At 40.3% G+C, this 6,025-nt stretch overlaps 1 long non-coding RNA gene across 1 annotated transcript in view; it reads left to right on the top strand.

The window, feature by feature from the left end:
- The first annotated feature begins 1,146 nt into the window (after positions 1 to 1,146).
- Positions 1,147 to 6,025, top strand: part of LOC115029251 — a 56,121-nt gene continuing 51,242 nt past the window's right edge. The window contains exons 1-2 of the long non-coding RNA XR_003834826.1: positions 1,147 to 1,585; positions 2,061 to 2,327. This is a non-coding gene — a long non-coding RNA (uncharacterized LOC115029251). The remainder of the gene's footprint in view (positions 1,586 to 2,060; positions 2,328 to 6,025) is intronic.

Here is a 6,025-nt window from a genome sequence, read left to right as displayed (position 1 = left end):
TTAGTATACATGTGTGGTATTGAATTTATATTCACAGTGTAGAGGGAACACTTTGGCCTGGTGTCCATGCTTGGAAGTGTACAAAGCAGGGAACGGGGTTGGGGGGGTAGAGAAAGAGAAGAAATGGGGAGGGATCAATATATTCAGTGTAAGTAAAGTCACAGCAACCTTTAAAATAATAAGACAAATCCATTTATTTCGCAAATGTCTTCATTTCCAAATGCCATTGTTTGGGGCATTCCGCTGTCACGGTCCATGACATTTTCGAAAACTCGGCTCTTAATCATTTAGGTGTAGCTGGAGTTCTCAGGCAACAGCCAAGTTAAAAGATTATACATTCACCCTGCTGCTCTGGCAGGGAAGATCGACTTTAACAGCCTTGTCCTGTGGGGTGAAGGAGGGAGTCTGGTGGTGGGGGAAGAGGCTCGGAGAAAGACAAGGCTTAAATATGGACAGAAAAGCTCAGTTGTATTGCTATATACAATGAAAAGTAATTACGGAGAAAAATGAAAGCTGTTTCTTGCTGTTAGCAGGAAGAATAAGAGAATTCTGTACCTTTTTAAAGCTCCGAGTCCATTTTGATGTAATTGGTTCTGGAATTATTTATGACATTAATTGCTGCGCTATCGACTGCCTGTCAGTGGCTCTGGCAGTTAGTCCATCTTTCTTAGCAGAGACAGCCTGCTCAGCCCAAACTAGACTGACAAGCTAATTATACCCATCTTCCCCTTCAATGACAAATGCTGTTCATCAGAAACCTTTCTAGAAATAAGCTCTCATTCTTTCCCCTTTTTCCTGAGCCAGACAGAACAGATATCTCAAGGTGCAGATCACAGCTAAAACTCAGCTCACAGGGCTATTAGCTCCGAACATCTCACTTGAGCCAAAAACCCTAAGCATCTTATGTTATCAAACTGTATGTCATTCCCAGATGCTGCTTTTCAGGCACGAGCAGGGGCCCAGCCTGTCAGTCAGAGCAGGGCAGAGTGAGCCCAGCTGACTAAATTAGCCCAGCTCTTCTTTGCTATCTACCCCAGCTGGCTCAGGTGATGACGTGAAGTTAGCAAATGGCCTTTGATTTCTACAGTGAATGCAGTTGCCTGTGTGTGTGTGTGGGGAGGGAGTGTGTGCTAGATTTAGGAGGGTTGCTTATTGCAGGGACCCATTTTGTGGAGGCACACTAGGGAGTCCCTCTAATTACCAGGTGGCTTTATCCAAAAAGCTCTTCGTCAGTGAATTGCATAATTGGTTCTTGGATTTAAGGTACCATGCAGATCTAGTGCAGCCTTTTGGAGGTAATAGGTCTACATCAACAGACACCTATATTTGGGCAGCTCAGGGAGAAGATACAGAGAAGGAGGTCGTTTGACCTTAGGTATGTGTAGGCTAGTGAAAGATAAGACATTCACATAGAGGCAGGTGGGAAAAACATGACAGAATTGTGAAAATATGCAGTCTTCTTTGCAAATGCCAGCTGGCATGTTCCCTATCATGGATTTGCCTTTTCTTGGTCTTGGTCTACTTTGTTTTGTGTAAAGGGAATCAGGTGCATTAATTCTCATCTTAAATGCTACAAAGACCTAGGGTAAGGAAGACTCACCTGTGCCTTGTTACTTGCGCTTGATAGACTCAAATTCCCTGCTCTCTCTTTGGGCCATAGGCTTGTTATAAACTTGAAACCAGACCCGTGGTGTAGTTCAGCATCATCCTACCTGCCAGGTGTGGTTTCACAGAAATATATCTCCAGAAATCATTAAAACATTGCTTAAAGAAGAAATCTAACACCCCGTAGAATGTTTATAGAATAAGAGGTGAGCCCTTTCCTCAGAACAGCCGTTAAGTGGAGCTGCTTGGAGAATATGCTCAGAAGGGCTTAGAGACTGTGGGATCCCAGGCTAGCATTAGTGCATCAGCATCCTGCTTTAAAACATGCTACTCTCTTTATTTCCAATTGACTAAGATGCTTGTAGAGGCAAGTAGAGAAAGAGTGGGGCAGGCTAGGGTGAACTTGTATTGTGTGGGCTAACTGGAACTATGTTTCTGACAATTCTGTTTTTCAGGATCCATTTTCTTTGAGAAGTGGAAGGAGGAAGTAGAGGTGTGACCAAGGAGGAAGTAGAGGTGTGGACATGATGCTTGGCTTTTCTGCGGACTTGCTGCTGGGGCTCCATTTGCTTGCTTGTTGACTCCACTGGTTGCTGTAAACAGCATGAGGCACTCACATTTCCTCTAGCCTGTCCAGCCTTCTGTTCCAGGATTTCTAATGTGTGGTCTAAGTGCCAACAGAGCACAGCAACTCCTCTACCCAAACTGGAGGCCCATAAAAGGTAAGAGGCTTTTCTGGCTTCCGGAGGGATACACACTCCTCCTGACTTGTAGTTCAGCTTTATAGGTTCTGGCTTCTCCTTGCTCTCCCTACTTTGTGCTCTTTTTGTTTGCTGGCCCAGTACTAACTTAAAAAGTAAGCACCATGCATATGCAGGGGTCCACATTAATGGATTCAGTTGACTGAGGATGAAAACCTATTGGGTATGGAGCTGATACATCTAGATTCTGTTTTCCTTACAATCCTCACTAACCAATATGCCATAACAGCTATCTACACACCTCTGCAATTGTATTCAGTATTGGAAGCGATTTACAGATGGTTTAAATGATCCAAGAGAGTATATTAATGTTATATGTAAAAGTTATGATAATTTATATAAGAAGACAAGTGTTCATCTGGCTCTGCTGAGTTCAGGAAACTATACCCCGTGAATCCTGAAGGCTGACTGTGTTTATATTTATAGCACTCTATATTTCATATATATATATATATATATATATATACACATATATATATATGTAGTACAATATATAGAACTCTATTATATATGTATATATATGTATATGTGTATGTATATGCATATATATATATATTCTACTAGTGATTCTTTTTTCTTTAATGAAACATTAGCTAAATCAGAATACTAGGGAAGCTCTGGGTGTCTTAGGGTTCCTCTTTGTGCAACTAGTGCTAAGATGTAAGAGAAGGAAGATTCCAGGCAAGAGACATTTTCTGTTGTTGTTGTTTGTTTTACTTAAGCATGTAGGAGAAGGTTCAGATGCTGTACCCCAAGGCACAGACATTGCGTAACTCTGAGAATCTGATTTTTCATGTTGTTGTTAGGCAACTGAGGAAAGAAAAACGATGTGGAATTTGAGCTCTAGAATCTTAAACACTGGGTGTTTTCTTTCAGCACCAAACACTTGTGTAGCTAGACACCGAGATTTGTTTTCATAGTGGAATGCTACAAGTATAGGCTACTGGTTGGTACAGGCAGAGCAGCAACACTTTTCCTACAAAGGAAGGAGTATAAATAGCATGGGGTTTCATAGTGATTCATGGGTTAAACCATTGCTGCTGATGGAGGCCTGTTCATGCACACTTAGATGGCTGGTTTCCCTAAGAGTAAGGTCATTTCTCTGCCACCAAAAGATAATCAAGCCCAACATTTTAATGTGTTTAGTCTCAGTCTGTTTTATCATCTCTAAAATAATGGTTTTTTTTCTCCCTGAAGTTCAACTATTTATGTATAGGACATTTCCCTTAGTTCTTGACAAAATAGCTACCACTAAACCTAGTTATTGTTGATAGTATTATTAATATTATTATTATAGGAAAGTAATGTGTGAATATAAAATGTAACCCCAAATAAGGCAGATGGCATGGACCATGTGTCCTGATGTGGGAAACATGGGAGAGAGGATGGTGAGCATCCCATGTTCGTTTATTCGATGGGAAGTATTTGAAATCTCCTATTTTGGAGAACATTCACACACACATACATGAGATACATTTGCAGACCAACACTCAGCACATTTCAGATCTGGGAGCTTCCATGGACTAGTGAGGCAAGAACACATCTTTTCCTGTGATTTGTTTCTCTGTGAGATAAAGAGGCTTACCTGAATGGTCCTTGGGGAGAATCATGCTCATGTGATTGAATATGTCCAAGAAGGTGAAAACACAAAATCAAGACCTGGTTTCGACTGAATACAGGGGATCCTGCATGAGCTGGAAGGTTGGTATGGTTGCTATAGTCACTGCCCATTTATTGAATGAGCTAAGACATTATGAAAACCTGAATAGATGCTAGAGGCACAAATGAGACCTCTCTGAGAACATATTTCTGTTACATGTGTTGGACTTGTTAGGAGAAATTTGTGTTTCTTATGTTTAATGAATGATTATAACGGTCAAAGAATAGTTTCCCTTCATGAAGCCCTGTCCTCACTAGGTTAAGAGGGTAATGGAATAGCTGAACTATGGACATGATCCCCACCCATATACTCTTTGGAAAAAAATGTATTAATTTAACATGAAACTTTAAAAACCGACTCTTTCAAACACTACTTATAAAATTGTGTGCCATCCAGGATAGCTCTTTTGGACTCTTTTTTTGTTTGTTTTGTTTTGTTTTGTTAAACTGTGTAGGGACACTGAAGCAGGTCGGTTGAGAGTACAACATAAGGTATTATGTAGTTCCCACACCTTGCTTAGAAGGTAACAATTCAATTCTATATTCTATCAAATTTGCCAGAAATAGAGGTTATAGATTTCCTTGACAACCTACAAGGATCAGATCGCCTGCTGTGTTATGGACATATGACCCAAATACTGTGCCCCAAAATGTGAATTTAATGATAGTGGGTGAATGGATGAACCAACTGCAAGCCAAGATCTAGTCTGAGTTATCTGGCTAATATGGAGATTGATGAAAGAGAAGCAGAGATGGAGGAGTAACCTGAATTTATCTAAAAGGATGACCTGTGCCAGGCGACATCGACTCAACCAATTTATAACTATGCCATGAAGGTAAAGAATTCTAAGTAAACAAATCAAATTAATAAATGAAAGTGATGTTGGCAAACAGTCTTCCAATTATGTAGTTTAGACTTTCAAATGGCTGCTTTACAGTATGAGGAAGGAACTCTTCAGCTCAGCCCCAATGAAGGCAGAAATCATCTTCTGATTGCTATGAAAATATCAATAGTATCTTATAGTTACTAAACACATCATAGACTCCAAAGTCCTTTACATATATTTTCCCACTTAAAATGACACAGCTACTACTAGAGCTTCAGCATTGGCAGGGACAGGACATCTTTTTGTCTTATCATAGTAATCTCTTCACTCTAATAAATACATGTTGAACAGATCAATGACAGCTAATAGGATGCTAAGGCTTAACAATGCCATTTTCCAAATGTCTAATCATTCACGAGTGGCAGAGCAGTTACTTATTGACCTACCGTGTTTCCAGGTTCACTCATAACTCAACCTTCCCTGCACCCACAATGGCAAGTAACTGCCATTAGCTTTTTGCATACTGGCAGTGCTGAAGTTGAGGAACTGTTAAAAAAAATGTAGATCATAAAGAAAAATAAGGAAAAACCGAAAAAACCCAGTGTGATCGGCTTTAGAGAAATGAGTTCACAGGCCCCAAAGAAAGCCAGCTGTCTTTCTGACTTTTGTCAATATTATGATTTGTGATGCTGTGTAGGTTGGTATTTTGAGGTCCGGTTTTATGATGCTTCAGTAATATGTTGAAACATTCCTCTTTTCTAAATGGTTTGAGATTTTTCAATAAAAATATCCTTATCTTTGGCCAAAGTTTAGAATGCAAGCAAATGGTTTCTGTAAGAACAATATTAACTACACCAAGCCCTGGGTTAGATCTTCAGTATCATATAAGCCAGGTTTGCTGGTGCATGCCTGTAATCCTAGCATTTAGTAGGGAAGGCAGGAGGATCAGATGTTTAGGATTTCCTTGGCTACAAGAACCATGACTAGGCCAGCCCATGGCACATGAAACCATGCCTCAATACACAGCATTACTGGTTTATGTTACATAACAATCATGAAGATTATGGTCTCCTGCAGTGTGAAATTCCATACCTGATTACTTACCAGCCTTTGGGATGGTAGAGAGGGTAGCTCTTCAGATGCAGCCAAGAGAGGAAGGCTGTTCCCCTGAAC

This window comes from Mus caroli, chromosome 14 (genome assembly GCF_900094665.2).
Source record: "Mus caroli chromosome 14, CAROLI_EIJ_v1.1, whole genome shotgun sequence".
Taxonomy (NCBI): Eukaryota; Metazoa; Chordata; class Mammalia; order Rodentia; family Muridae; genus Mus; species Mus caroli.
The sequence above is the reverse complement of the archived record's forward strand: the minus strand, read 5'-3'. Positions and strand labels throughout refer to the sequence as shown.